This window comes from Bubalus kerabau, chromosome 1 (assembly GCF_029407905.1).
Source record: "Bubalus kerabau isolate K-KA32 ecotype Philippines breed swamp buffalo chromosome 1, PCC_UOA_SB_1v2, whole genome shotgun sequence".
Lineage (NCBI taxonomy): Eukaryota > Metazoa > Chordata > Mammalia > Artiodactyla > Bovidae > Bubalus > Bubalus kerabau.
In genome coordinates, this window is record NC_073624.1 from 259,267,298 (window position 1) to 259,281,362 (window position 14,065).

Consider the following 14,065-nt stretch of genomic DNA (forward strand, 5'->3'; position numbering starts at 1 on the left):
TTAGAGGGGTATCAGCCTCATATCTGAGTCTAACTGATATTATAGATGAATTGTTTTTTGTTGTTGTTGTTGTTTTTCCCCCTCTCTACTACACAGCACAGTTGGGATCAAATGGGGAAATATCAATGAGCAAGGATTAAATGAGTTGTAGAATAAAGAAGTAATTATTTCTTTGGACATTTTATAAAGTATGAATACATTTTTAAATCACTGCAGAATCAACACACATTCAAAAAATGAGAATTACATAAATAACCATCTTCCTTTTAAAATGTTTCCTCCTTAATCACTCTAATATTTGTCTTTTCTGTTCTCCTCCCCTCTTGGTTTATTTTCCTCTGAAATAAGATAATGTGGAAACCAAAAAAAATAGAATGGCCCCTAAAACTACAGGAGTATTTGTTCTAGCCTGCTGTTAACTCATTTGGGTACCAAAGCAAAGAAATTACATCTTTCTGCATCTTACTAAACTCTATAAAATGGAGATAACATAAACTCACTTCAGAGGGAGCTTCACAAGCTTTAAAAGCTGCCTGTGAAACACTTTGCAAATCTTATACAATATAAATAATTCTATATTTTTTCAACTGTTCCCAAAAGGGAATCAGGGCCTTGTCCTACCCTCCAGAGGTCAAGATAGAGTTAGGAGAAGAACTCCCTCCAGCTCTGCTACATTTCCTAATATCTGTTGGCCAAACCAGATGTTGGCAGGTATAAAATTTGAGACAGCTGGTTATCCAACCCCTTAGGGCCAAATGCTCCCCCCAAAATCACTTTTTTTGCAGCACACATCCTGATTTCAGAATCTCTGAGCTAATTATCAGGGTTGTGATTCTCAACCTAATCATTTCTACTATGCCTCCAGAGTAAGAGAGACTCTCAAAATTAACACTTAGTATGCGGAACGGTACACAGACAATATGCAGATGGCCCACACTGGTTTAAATCATTAAGGCGGTTTCCATTTCTGTTTATGCTCCTCATAGGTTTTTAAAATCATCAAAAACTATACACTGAGCTCTTACGGCATACAACAGACTGCAGAGAGACAGCAAGATGTAACCAATTTCCTATACCTTGAATTCAGGATTTGTAAAAATTATAATGCAAAGAAGCCTGTATGCACCTGATACTGCACAGCAAAAAACACACAAACACACAGGCTTAAGTCAGTGAATTTGGTCAAAGGGTGATTGGTGATGAGAATTACACTGTCTTATCATTCTTTTCCTGGTCTGTCCAGAAAAACAGACTGTAGTCAGGGTTCAAATTGTTCAGGAAAGAATGAAAGAGATGTCGTTTTGACAGAGAAGAGGATGGAATTATTAGGTTGGTGCAGAAGTAACTGCAGTTTTGCATTGTTGAACTTTGCTGTTTGATATTGGAATACATTCTTAAATGTGCTTATGTTATACATCATTTTAATGTGCATTTCTTGCTTTATTTTTTTGCTAATGATATTACTTGTTGTTTATATTTATTTCAGACTAGGCAAATGATGTTATACAAAAAGCAATTTTGAGCAATATTTTTAATTTGAGCTCAAAATGGGTCATAAAGTAGCAGAGACAACTCTCAACATCAACTACATATTTGAACCAGGAACTCCTAGTGAACACACAGTGCAGCGGTGGTTCAAGAAGTTTTGCAAAGGAGATGAGAGCCTGGAAGATGAGGAGTGTAGTGACCAGCCATCAGAAGGTTACAATGACCAACTGAGAGCCATCATCGAAGTTTATCATCCTACAACTGCATGAGAAGTTGCCAAAGAACTCAACGTCGAACAGTCTATGGTCGTTAAGCACTTGAAGCAAATTGGAAAGGTGAAAAAGTTCGATAAGTGGATGCCTCATGAGCTGACCACAAATCAAAAAAAAATCAGTGTTCTGAATTGTCATCATCTCTTATTCTACCTAACAACAAAAATTCTCAATTGGATTGTGACGTGCATTAAAAAGTGGATTGTGTATGACAAGCAACAATGATGAGCTCTGTGGCTGGACTGAGAAGAAGCTCCAAAATACTTCCCAAAGCCAAACATGCAGCAAAAAAGGGTCATGGTCACTATTTGGTGGTCTGCTGCCAGTCTGATCCACTCACAGCTTTCTGAATTCCAGCGAAACCATGACATCTGAGAAGTATGCTCAGCAAATCAATGAGACACACTGAAAACTGCAATGCCCGCAGCCAACACCAGCCAACATAATGGGCCCAAGCCCTCTCCATGACAACACCCGACTGCATGCTGCACAACCAACATTTCAAAAGTTGAACGAATTGGGCTACAAAATTTTGACTCGTTCACCATATTCACCTGACCTCTTACCAACAGACTAACACTTCAAGTGTCTCCACAAATTTTGCAGGGAAAGCAAATCTACAAACAGCAAGAGGCAGAAAATGCTTTCAAGAGTTTGTTGAATCCTAAAGCATGGATTTTTACGCTACAGGAATAAACCAACTTATTTTTTGTTAGCATGTGTTGACTGTAATGGTTCCTATTTTAATTAATAAAGATGTGTTTGAGCCTAGTTATAATTATTTAAAATTCACAGTCCAAACTGCACTTATTTTTATACTAACCTAATATAACAAACTGTGGTGTTGGAGAAGACTCTTGCGAGTCCCTTGGACTGCAAGGAGATCCAACCAGTCCATCCTAAAGGAGATCAGTCCTGGGTGTTCATTGAAAGGACTGATGTTGAAGCTGAAACTCCAGTACTTTGGCCACCTGATGTGAAGAGCTGACTCATTGGAAAAGACTCTGATGCTGGGAGGGATTGAGGGCAGGAGGAGAAGGGGACAACAGAGGATGAGATGGTTGGATGGTATCACCGACTCGATGGACATGGGTTTGGGTGGACTCCGGGAGTTGGTGATGGACAGGGAGGTCTGGCGTGCTGCAGTTCATGGGGTCGCAAAGAGTCAGATACGACTGAGCAACTGAACTGAACTGAACTGAATTTAATAATCACAGAAAACAGTGACTGCAGAAGTACAGAGGAAAGAAACAGAAAAATGATTCTTCTGACAATTGTTTAAATTTTGCTTAGTGCTAAGAAGATATACAATCAATGGGCAATCTATTATATATCCACATCATCCCATATACTGGGACACAGAGCGGAATAGTGCTTAAGGGTGGGATGAGATTCAGTTCAGTTGCTCAGTTGTGTCCGACTCTTGCCACCTTATGCGAAGAGTTGACTCATTGGAAAAGATTCTGAAGATGGGAGGGATTGGGGGCAGGAGGAAAAGGGGACGACAGAGGATGAGATGCCTGGATGGCATCACGGACTTGATGGACGTGAGTTGGGATGAACTCTGGGAGTTGGTGATGGACAGGGAGGCCTTGCATGCTGCAATTCATGGGATGAGATTATCGGGGGTCAAAACCTGGCTTCTCCACAGGCCAGCCTCATAAACTTTGGCAGGATATTTATTCTTAGTTCCCTCCTATGTAAAACTGGAATGATAGTAATACATACTTCATGGGATTGGCATAAGAATTAAGTAATAACACACGAACTTTTTAATACAATGCCTGCCACAAGCATCTAATAAAACTTAATAGTTGATACTGCTGTTATTATTTAAAAATGGATTTCTGGGATTGATCTGTGAAAAATATAAATTACAACCCTAACTCCAAATTTAATTATTACTTAATACCTGATGCTGGTAGTTTATTCATAAAAAGTAGAAAAAGGTTGCTTGTTCACCCATTAAATGTATGTTTCATTTATAAAATAAGCATATTAATATTTTCAGACAAGATTCTTTGAGGATTAAGTATTATTACGCAGGCAAAATGCTTAAGGTAGTTCCTAGCACATAAGTGCTCAAACTGTGAGTTGTTCTTATCATCACCATCATCTCAGTTATTTAACATTATCATCATCAATTAGGCAAAGAAAAATTGGGACTCTGATAAAGAACATGATATTGAGGAAAGAAATGAAAGGAAAATGTCTAGAGGATATATTTTCCTCTGCTTTCATTGCAAACTGAGGAGACGTGGAATAGATTCTTGCCATGATACAGATCAAGAAGGTTGAGTAACTGATGGAGCTGAGGCAAACAGGAGACTGGTTCTTAATTTTGAAAGGAATTATTAGTATGTTTTTACTATATAGGCCAAACATTGTGCTATGTGTTTTGCAAACATTAGCTCCTGTCACATTTACAACCACTTTGTAAAATACAAACTATCCTTGTCACCCCGTATTATCAACACAAGTGTCAGCTAGACAGGTGGGAACACCTTGATAGGAGTCTCAAGGCTAGTAAGCAGTGGACAGAGTCAGGGCCTGAATGTAGATCTACCTAGTTCTAGTTCAGCCTCTTACCTGTAGTGTGTCATTGGGAACTTTGAAGAAGGGTCTTCAGAGAAACAAAAGGAGGCAAAAGAAAAGAGTTATCTGTGAGAGAGTGTCTCTAACTTGAAAGCCAGAACTATCCGAGCATTCTCCCATTACAGAGAGCAGTCTCTCATTACCCATTCCTCTGGAAATATACATGGCATGTTTCCTTACTATACTATGCATCACTTTAGAATGATTTCCTGGGAAGTTCAATGTTGAAAATTATTCTACTCATGCTGGGAATCTACTGTAATATTTCAGAGTCAATCTAAACAATTCCCAGATAAAAAGAGAACTTGGGTCAACTTTGAAAAGTTAAGCTAGTCACCAAAACAAATAAGTTAATAAGATAGAAAAGAAATATATATATACATACCTATATATGTATATGAATAAATTGAGACAGAAAAACTTAAAAGAGACTTCAACTAATTATAATCTCAAAATACTTTCTCATCTTCCACAGACACTTCCTATTACTTTAACAGTAAAAGTTGAAGGCCAAATATACCCACATCTGGGAAAACCATGGCATCTGAATGCTAAACAGGAAGATATGATGCTGTCAAGAGGACCCACAATTAGTGAAATAATAAACAATGTGAATATCTATTTTTGAATATTATTAAATAAACTATAACTTTCAAATAAATTGACTTCCTCATCTTAAAAATTCCTAACAATACAATATTGTAAAGTAATTAGCCTCCAATTAAAATAAATAAATTTATATTTTAAAAAATTCCTAACAATGTAGATATAAAAGTATGAATCGTGTATTAAAGTTTTTATTTTTCCAACTTTAGTTCAATTCCTTTTTTAAAGTCCCAAAATGGGGAGAAGCAACATTGAAAATTATTTTGCTAAGTACCAATAACTTTAGAACACATATTAAAAATTCCAGTTAAATTAAAAGTTGAGTCAGGTAGAACACACAATTACACCTCTCCACTGTCCTCATTAAATTTCAGTTCAACAGGGAATGCTGTCATTTCTTCCACAGACTTTCCTATTATACTTTTATTTTAGGCCAATACCACTGATACTCTGCAGCAAGTATTTGCAGATCTTAAGCAAATAGCATTATATTACCAAGAAGCAGAATGAGCAATTGTTTCTAATTTTTCTCTACAACTTTGCTTTGGTGTGAATGGTCATAGATTGTTTCAAAACAGACCCCAGATGACTACTTGGCAAAAATCAACAGGCAAAAGTGAGGTCTAGTTTCCTTTTCGGGCATCTCTGCAGTAAATTGTCTTCCTTATAACAGCTTCAGCTATCTAATTTTTTCAAATCTTTCTGGAATAACAAGTAGCAAATTAGTAGATCTGTCACATGAATGCTATTTGCAATTTACTTATAGTACACTCTTACTTCACATTCAAGTTTTGTCTTGATGTAATTGACTTAACAAGCAAGTATTTATCACACTTACTGCTGGAAAACATTAATTACCTTTGATCCTGCTGAACTTCATACCCACTTATTTTAAGAAAATTTGACCAGGTTAAAAAGTTACTTAGATAATTACAACTCAATTTCCCAGCATAGAATGTTGCATTCTTAGGAGTCTCAAAAAATTATTTAAGTTGATTCAAAAAATTGAGGCAAAACATACCCATTATTTAATAGTAAATTACAATATTCCAGAAGAAACTGGACTGCATAATAAAAGTAAATTCAGTAATTATTCCTTTTCAAAGTTGATGACGCTAAAAAATTTCAGAGTACAATATCATATGTCTCAGTTAATGTGGGCTTCCCTGGTAGCTCAGCTGGTAAGGAATCCACCTCCAATGCAGGAGACCCCAGTTCAATTCCTGGGTTGGGAAGATCCGCTGGAGAAAGGATAGGCTACCCGCTCCAGTATTCTTGGGCTTCCCTTGTGGCTCTGTTGGTAAAGAATCCGCCTGCAATGCAAGGAGACCCAGGTTCGATCCCTGGGTTGGGAAAATCCCCTGGAGAAGGGAAAGCTACCCACTCCAGTATTCTGGCCTTGAGAAAGCCATGGACTATATAATCTATGGGGTCGCAAAGAGTCAGACAGGACTGAGCTCTTTCACTTCAGTTAATGTGGCTAAAGGTCCTGACAGGGTAGTATACTACATCGCTCTTTATTTTGTAAAAAAAAAATGATAACGAAGACCATGTAATCTTTAATTTGGGGGAGAATCTAAATTTTCTATCTCATCTTAAGACATTGCTAATGAAGAAAACTTAAAAGTTGTTTCAGGTGTCAGAAGTGTTCTGAACACAAATCAAGCAATGACTAGCACTTAATTACTTCATGTTAAAATTATCAGGATGTCTAAAATCTATTCTATGCATAAATGCTTAGATATTCAATTGAAACTAAAATCATTTAACTTATGTAAAATTAATTACATGCACTCAATTTAAAAAAATAAAGAGAATAGGTAATTTTCCTCGCTTTTTCACTCAGTGAGGATATGGGGTAAACTAGGGTGGAGAAATGGGACACATGGCTACATGTCCCCTCAGTCATCACAGTTCATGTTATGTCTCTCATAATCTGAGCATCCCATCATGCTGTGTATGATTCAGAGGTTAGCAATATGTGTTTTCCTGTTAGTGAGTCCTGTAAACAAAAATTAGTCTTCTGTTCTCAGCCAAGGAATGAGCAATTTTTCCCAATACTGTCATGAAAATGTGGATATTTTGGACTCAGTGAAACCATAAATTATGTCTGTCTCCCGTGTAACAACTTCTTAATGGAATGTTAGTGTTACACAGACTGCAATTTTTGCCCCACATGTTCATTTAAGAAACTGACCTACCATAAAAGAAGCTACTGTCCTTAAACTTACTGCAGCCACCTATTATCACATGGATACTCATAATCTCTCAGTAGTGGCAAGAAACATTTTACCTCAGTACAAAGTAGATTACATTTGCATATGTATATCTCACAAATCCACAATGCATTGCATACTCATAATGCAACTTGATGTGAATATGTAAATACCAAGATATGTAAGTATTTCAATATTAGGAAAGATTTCACATAGAAGTAGAGGATATCCATAATGCAACTTACTATCTGCCTAATACTACAGCACAATCCAAAAAGTTCGTGCTACCTGTCAGTTGGAAATGCCCAAGAAATAAGCCTTTCCCCACCACACTGAAGAAGCCTGAGCAGGTCTAGCCTGAGTAGCCTGGTCTCTGTCAAGAGATTTCCACAGCACAAGACAGAATTCAATCAGAATTCTTCCTGGAAAAGCCCAGTTTGCCTCTAGGCCATCTTAATTCAGATGAAACTGAACTATGATTTAAAAAGAAAACCACAAATATTTATAGAGTTCCCTACTGTTATGGAGCTGTCCTGATTGCTACAGGGAATAGAAGATATTTTTACAAGCGCTCTATATTTTTTAAAAGAAATTCATGTTCACACAAAAATTTACAAGTAAATTATAGGAAAGTTAGAAAGCCATTGCAATAGGGAAAAGTGATGAAGGCCCAGCGTAGGATAGTAAAATAGGAATGGTGACTGGCGCTTTTAAAGACACCTAAGAACCAGATTAGTCTTAGTAAATAAATGCATTTAGAGTATGAGAGAGGAGTTAAGTGAGTCAAAGTTGTCTCATTTTTAATTTGGAGTAGATGCGATAACATTAACCAAGATAGAAAATACAGGAATACAAAAAGGTTTTGGTCAGGAGATAACACATTTTTTTACTTTGCTGCTTTGATTTTTAAGATAGGATTTGAGGGACTATATTTTCTTTTTTTAACATTTTATTAATTTTTTTGGCAGGGAGAGCTTCCCTGGTGGCTCAGCTGGTAAAGAATCTGCCTGCAATGTGGGAGACCTAGGTTTGATCCCTGGGTTGGGAAGATCCCCTGGAGAAGGGAACAGATATTCACTCCAGTATTCTGGCCTGGAGAATTCCATGGACAGAGGATCCTGGGGGGCTATAATCCATGGGGTCACAAAGAGTCAGACACAACTGAGCAATTTTCACTTTCACTAAAATGTTTTTTAAATTTTTATACAACTTTTAAAGGTTATTCCATTTACACTTATTACAAAATACTGGCTCTATTCCCCATTACATACAATACATCCTTGAGCCTATTTTACATCCAATTCTTCATGCTTCCCACCCCCTCACCCTTATCCTGCCCATCTCCCCTCTGATAACTACTGGTTTGTTCTCTATATCTGGGGGTCTTCTTCTTTTTTGTTGCCTTCACTAGTTCATTGTTCTTCTTAAATTCCTCATGTAAACAGTATTATACAGTATTTGTCTTTTTCTGACTTAATCTAACTTAGCCTAATGCCCTGCAAGTCCATCCATGTTGCTGCAAGTGGCAAAATCTAAGTTCTTTTTTATGGCTGAGACTTCACTTTCACTTTTCACTTTCATGCATTGGAGAAGGAAATGGCAACCCACTCCAGTGTTCTTGCCTGGAGAATCCCAGGGATGGGGGAGCCTAGTGGGCTGCTGTCTATGGGGTCACACAGAGTCAGACACGACTGAAGTGACTTAGCAGAGCATAGCATAGCAATACAGTTTATTTTTTGAGATCCAAAATCACAGCAGATGATGATTGCAGCCGTGAAATTAAAAGACACTCCTTGGAAGGAAAGTTTTGATCCAGCTAAATATTATATTAAAAAGCAGAGACATTAGTTTGCCAACAAACGACCGTCTAGTCAAGGCTATGGTTTTTTTTTTTTTTTTAAGGCTATGGTTTTTCCATTGGTCATGTATGGATGTGACAGTTGGACTGTGAAGAAAGCTGAGCACTGAAGAATTGATGCTTTTGAACTGTGCTGTTGGCGAAGACTCTTGAGAGTCCCTTGGACTGCAAGGAGATCCAACCAGTCCATTCTAAAGGAGATCAGTCCTGGGTGTTCTTTGGAAGGAATGATGCTGAAGCTGAAACTCCAGTACTTTGGCCACCTCATGCGAAGAGCTGACTCATTGGAAAAGACTCTGATGCTGGGAGGGATTGGGGGCAGGAGGAGAAGGGGATGACAGAGAATGAGATGGCTGGATGGCATCACCGACTAGATGGACGAGAGTCTGAGTGAACTCCGGGAGTTGGTGATGGACAGGGAGGCCTGGCATGCTGTGATTCATGAGGTCACAAAGAGTCGGACACGACTGAGCGACTGAACTGAACTGAACTAATATGGTTCGTGACATTGTACAGGAGACAGGGATCAAGACCATCCCCATGGAAAAGAAAGGCAAAAAAGCTAAATGGCTGTCTGAGGAGGCCTTACAAATAGCTATGAAAAGAAGAGAAGTGAAAAGCAAAGGAGAAAAGGAAAGATATAAGCATCTGAATCCAGAGTTCCAAAGAATAGCAAGGAGAGATAAGAAAGCCTCCCTCAGCAATCAATGCAAAAAAATAGAGGAAAACAACAGAATGGGAAAGACTAGAGATCTCTTCAAGAAAAATAGAGATACCAAGGGAACATTTCATGCAAAGATGGGCTCGATAAAGGACAGAAATGGTATGGACCTAACAGAAGCACAAGATATTAAGGAGAGGTGGCAAGAATACACAGAAGAACTGTACAAGAACGAGCTTCATGACCCAGATAATCACAATGGTGTGATCACTCACCTGGAGCCAGACATCCTGAAATGTGACATCAAGTGGGCCTTAGGAAGCATCACTACGAACAAAGCTAGTGGAGGTCATGGAATTCCAATGGAGCTATTTCAAATCCTGAAAGATCATGCTGTGAAGGTGCTGCACTCAATATGCCAGCAAATTTGGAAAACTCAGCAGTGGCCACAGGACTGGAAAAGGTCAGTTTTCATTCCAATCCCAAAGAAAGCCAATGCCAAAGAATGCTCAAACTACCGCACAATTGCACTCATCTCACATGCTAGTAAAGTAATGCTCAAAATCCTCCAAGCCAGGCTTCAGCAATACGTGAACTGTGAAATTCCAGATGTTCAAGCTGGTTTTAGAAAAGGCAGAGGAACCAGAGATCAAATTGCCAACATCCGCTGGATCATGGAAAAAGCAAGAGAGTTCCAGAAAAACATCTATTTCTGCTTGAGTGACTATGCCAAAGTCTTTGACTGTGTGGATCACAATAAACTGTGGAAAATTCTGAAAGAGATGGGAATACCAGACCACCTGACCTGCCTCTTGAGAAATGTGTATGCAGGTCAAGAAGCAACAGTTCGAACTGGACATGGAACAACAGACTGGTTCCAAATAGGAAAAGGAGTACATCAAGGCTGTGTATTGTCACCCTGCTTATTTAACTTATACGTAGGGTACATCATGAGAAACTCTGAGCTGGAAGAAGCACAATCTGGAATCAAGATTTCCGGGAGAAATATCAATAACCTCAGATATACAGATGACACCACCCTTATGGCAGAAAGTGAAGAGGAACTAAAAAGCCTGTTGATGAAAGTGAAAGAGGAGAGTGAAAAAGTTAGCTTAAAGCTCAACATTAGGAAAACTAAAATTGTGGCATCTGGTCGACAGAACTGAACTGAATATTCTACTGTGTATACATACCACACGTTTATTCATCTATTGATGGAAACTTTGGTTGCTACCATATCTTAGTAATTGTAAATAATGACACTATGAACACTGGGCTGCATGCATCTTTTCAAACTAGTGGTTTTGGATTTTTTGGATATATATCCACAAATGTAATCACTGGATCATAGAAGGAGATGACAGAGGATGAGATGGTTGGATGGCATCACCGACGATGGACATGAGTTTGAGCAAACTCTGGGAGATGGTGAAGGACAGGGAAGCCTGGCATGCTGCAATCCATGGGGTCGCAAAGAGTTGGACATGACTGAGCAACTGAACAATAACAAATGTAGTTCTATTTTTAGAAATATGATATCTCAGAGGAAGTTGTGAATCATCTATCTACAGTGATGTAGTAGGTTCTGCTGCTGCTGCTGCAAATTCACTTCAGTCGTGTCCAACTCTGTGTGACCCCATAGATGGTAGCCCACCAGGCTCCCCCATCCCTGGGATTCTCCAGGCAAGAACACTGGAGTGGGTTGCCATTTCCTTCTCCAATGCATGAAAGTGAAAAGTGAAAGTGAAGTCACTCAGTCATGTCTGACCCTCAGCGACCCCATGGACTGCAGCCTACCAGGCTCCTCCGTCCATGGGATTTTCCAGGCAAGAGTACTGGAGTGGGATACTGATCTATAAATCATTGTCATATAGATGATTATTCAATCCATGGTTACAAATAAAATATCCAGTGAGAATACGGATAGCATATAGAGAGTAGTGTCTGTATTTAGGAGCTTACTGCAAGAATAAGAACAGTGAAATACAGAAAAGAAACACTTACAATATAGGAAACTTTTAGGTCTAAAGAAAAGGGTAATGTTAAGTAAGAAGATTTGGTCATTTCTGTCTGCTATTATGCGGAGGTGAAAAAAAAATATGAGAAAACACTGCCACCTGTTTTTGCAATTAGGTCCTTTATACCTTTGAGACGTTAAGAAAAAAGCAGGAGGGGAAAAATTCACATGTTATGCTAACAAGAAGCAACTGAGGGTTAGAAATGGCGTTAGAACTATAGACCTAAAATCCAAACAAGAAAGGAGAAAAATCAGATGGTCACTACAAGTTAAGGATGTATTTTTTAAGGTAGAGAAGAACCTTCCAATAAGGGATGATCAAGAATCACACAGTATCTCTTAAGATCACTCTAAACCATACATTTCTTCAACCTCTAGCCCTCCTTCCAAACTCTCTCTCACATACACTCTCCTTTCCCACCAGAACCACACTTTTCTCGTAAGAGCAAGACTAAGTTACCACATTAAGTGGATACTGACACACCTGTCACAGGACGTCAAGATGACTCAACTGTTATCCAGGCTTCCTTAGGATTCATTTTCATGAATATATGCAAAGAGCTGTCCTTATTAATCTACAAGCAGGAAGCACGTGCTAGGATGCAAGTTCTCCTTGGTTTAGCAGAAAACACAAACCCCGGTTCTAGCATGAAAGCTAGCTCCAGCTCAGAATCCTGCTGGAGATAGATGATGCTAAATTGAATATCCAGACCATAAAATTTCTGAGCATGAATATTAGTGGCAGAAATTAGTAAGTAGGGGAAATATGAAGGCTGGATTCTTATTCATCTTTATACATGAAATCTAACATAATACCATATGCGGAAGTTCAATTGTTGTTAGATTGAACAGAATTTTCTAAACATTTATCCAGTCTAAAATTACTCTATCAAACAATGTTATGGTGACAAGAGGACAAGACTAGAACACAGAAGGCTAAAGTTCAGGTCTGTTCTGAAACTTTTGATGTCTTTTATCTCCTTGATAGTTCTCTCATCTGCATTCCCATCCTGCCAGATTTCACAGATTTTAAGAGGGAAACACATTTTAAAAATACATGTGAAAATGCATGGTACATTTTTAAATACTATACAAATATTAAGGCACATTTATGACTACTATTATATGTAATATGCCATTTAAGGTGATCAGATGTTGACATAAAATGCACTCTTTTCTCTAAATTGGCTGTGCTACAAGTATTATTTTATTGTTCTTTACCCCTGTTTTATCTAATCCCTGTTTGAAATCTGCTAAACTATTTGCCTATTTATCAGGGTGGCCCTAATTTGGAATCCAGAGACTAATGGCATTGGAAAATTGCACTGAAAGGAGTCACCCATGTACTATGATAGATCATAAATATGGATGACTAGAAAGTAAGATGCTTCGCTTAAGATGCAAATTAGCAGAGAATGAGATGCAGCGGGTTGTGCACCCCAGATTCAAATCCTGATGGAGAATCCCTGGAGGGTCACCAGACAAAAAGCAGGTTTCTGCTGTCACTCCCCCACAAGGCTGTAGACACTCCCTCAGCCTGTCAGACAACACTAATTGAACCGGATACTAATAGGAGAGAGAGTGTGCCAGCCACATCCTTGCACACGGAGCTGCCAAGTCAGTCTAGGGAGGCACTCCTGGCAAGAAGCACAAGAGCCTAGAACTATAACCCAGAAATCCTCAGTTAGGCCAATCCTAGCAGCAGACTGGCTTCAGAAAATGAGAAAGGCAGAAAGGGAGGAACTAAAGCTTTGTGGGGAATACAAATAATGTAATGAGGATACATGGTTCTCAAGGGAACCACTGTGCTCTGTAATCTAAACTCTCTTCCCTGCCCTCCTGTAACTTCTGCAAAGTATACCCTCCCAAATCCCCTATCCTGCCACCCTCTCAGCACCACCCGCCAACCAGATAAGATTCAGATGAGATTCTTGATGTAGTATCTCAGACAACAGGTTTGGAGTACATTCATCCATGCAGACACGGCAATAGTATATATGAATATGCAAACTTCAGTATGGCCTATAGCAGAGAGAGGGAGAGAATTTAAAAGTCGAAGAGAATGGAGCTCACTATGTAAAATGAAAAGACAAAGTATCTGCTGTAAGAGTCCTCAAAAGAGGCAGCGAGCAGTGGGAAGCACAGCTTCTTATGTGCTTGAATTGCCTTCCTTTCGCTGCTCTGTTCCCCTGTGTCCTTTCTCTCCATGCCCCATGTGATGAATATCTTCTTAGAACTCATGTTCTGATCCAAACAGGCCATGTTATTGGAAATGTGGCAGTAAGCAGGAAAAGAGAAGGCAAGAGAAAGAGGAAATATGAGAAAATAAAAATGAGAACAGAAAGAAGGAAT

At 38.7% G+C, this 14,065-nt stretch overlaps 1 protein-coding gene across 20 annotated transcripts in view; it reads right to left on the bottom strand.

Moving 5' to 3' along the window:
* The window catches only part of LOC129639166 (uncharacterized), a 290,740-nt gene that overhangs the window by 179,343 nt on the left and 97,332 nt on the right, over window positions 1-14,065 (bottom strand). Inside the window, exon 3 of one of the 20 annotated variants that reach the window (XR_008708292.1) lies at window positions 5,156-6,274. The exons of 18 other annotated variants lie outside the window; for them this stretch is intronic. The gene's annotated coding sequence lies outside the window, so the exon portion shown is untranslated. Of the gene's footprint in view, window positions 1-5,155; window positions 6,275-14,065 lie in introns of those variants that run through there. One more of the 20 variants, XR_008708249.1, reaches the window with a different exon arrangement.